Source organism: Amphiura filiformis, chromosome 14, assembly GCF_039555335.1.
Source record: "Amphiura filiformis chromosome 14, Afil_fr2py, whole genome shotgun sequence".
Classification (NCBI taxonomy): Eukaryota; Metazoa; Echinodermata; class Ophiuroidea; order Amphilepidida; family Amphiuridae; genus Amphiura; species Amphiura filiformis.
In genome coordinates this window covers 5495427-5497301 of record NC_092641.1, presented here as the reverse complement: position 1 = coordinate 5497301, position 1875 = coordinate 5495427, and the positions used below count along the sequence as shown (strand labels likewise).

The 1875-nt window shown below is 36.7% G+C and overlaps 1 long non-coding RNA gene across 1 annotated transcript; it reads right to left on the bottom strand.

The window, feature by feature from the left end:
- Window positions 1-377: 377 nt before the first annotated feature.
- Window positions 378-1410, bottom strand: LOC140168900 (uncharacterized). The gene is made up of 3 exons (XR_011861272.1): window positions 1269-1410; window positions 859-1014; window positions 378-524 (listed from the first exon to the last, which is right to left on the bottom strand). It is a non-coding gene; the product is annotated as an uncharacterized lncRNA (long non-coding RNA).
- Window positions 1411-1875: the final 465 nt, after the last annotated feature.

Genomic DNA, 1875 nt, shown 5'->3' with positions numbered 1-1875 from the left:
TCAAAAAACAAAAATTTCCAGAGAGTTAGTTTACTTTCTGTCAAAAAATCTTAAAACCCCAGTCTAATGGTGCGTCCCTTTATTATAGATAGTAGAGCAGTAGAACTTTTGGTTTAAACTGAATAAATTTAGGATGGGAACCATGTTGGATTTTGCCCGATTTGAATGCCATATATTGAATTACGCTATTTTTTACCACGTGGAATCATGTAAAAGAAATGTATGGGTTTTGTTGGAACGTATGTAAAATGAAACTCAAAATATCCACAATTTACGCTCAAGTTTTATCAACAAGAGCATCATCAGACAGATACCATTCACAAAACTGTTATTTCTTCATCCCTATTTCAGATTACTATTATAAATCATACCTGGACATCCCTGTGTATTGCATGCCCGTGTGTCACTTCCTGAACCTTCACAACCTGTTGACGAGTTACCACATGAAATACATGTTCTGGTGCGAGATTCTTCACCACAGCATGATTCAGAACAAGTACCCCATGCTCCCCATGATGTCCACGCTGTAAGGAAATAATAATTATTAAAAGACAACAAAAACAATAACAATAACAACAGCAAAACAATATCGATCATCTTCATAATATTCCACTTGTTTTGTCATATCTACCTGGGCATCCCTGGTATATTACAAGTTTTTGTGTCATTTCCTAAACATGTACAATCATTTGATGAGTCACTACAGTTGCACTTTCATCTATTTCTTGCATGTATAACATGTCCCTTCTGATAAATTATTATGATTAAAGCTAGTTTAGGTCAGTTTTTTGAATTCTAAGAACGATACATTTTTATACCAATCTTTATTTTTAATACCAATATGGATTATTATCATACCTGGACATCCCTGTATATTGCATATCTGTGTGTCATTTTCTGCACCTACACAATCAGTTGACTGGTCACCACACAAATGGCATGTTCTGATGCGAGATTGTTCACCACCACAACATGATGCAGAACAGGTGCTCCAAGCTTCCCATGTTGTCCAAGCTATATATATATATAAGAATATGAAAATATTTCAGAGGGCAACAATTTGCTTTTAGAAGTTCATGTAGCCATATGTCTGAAGTTAACACGAGTTAAAAGTAGGTTTTTCAACATAACAGTTTACAATAATGTTACCAAAGGTTAAAACCAGGCTTGATTCCATAACCACCTTCATTTGTGTGCCCCAAATAAGAATAAGCAACAATATCGATCATATGCAATTCATATTATCTCCTGTTTCATATCTATCATACCTGAACATCCCTGTGTATTACAAGTTTGAGTGTCATTTTCTGCACCTACACAATCAGTTGACTGTTCACCACGTCTTGAATAACATGTTCTGGTGCGAAATTGTTCCCCACAACATGATGCAGAACAATTACTCCATGCACCCCATACTTCCCATGATGCCCAATCTATATTGCAAATTAGAAATAAATACAATGATTTTAGACTCCGATTTGTTCCTTCATGATTGCATAATAAAGAAACAAGGTTGAGGTATAATAATAAGCTATGTCTGTTAGTCTGTCCGAAAATCCGACTAATATGTCTGTCTGTCCGCCCTTATTCTCGGAAAGTCACATACAGCCCAAACTTGGTGGTTACCGTGGTTATATGTGACTTGTTCCCAGACAAAGCAACTTTGCATTTGTTAGTGGACTACCGCGGGGATCCCATCCTGGCGTCTTCTCTCTTAACGCCACCCATAGTTTACCGTAGCCAGTATATCTTATTAACACCAAGTAACTAACGTATCTGCTTGGCGGGTGGGTTAACTAAGAGAACGACAACCAAAACGAGACAAAACATTCAAGATCATTTAGGGTCGTCCGTGGTCAAATCCCCATATATTGT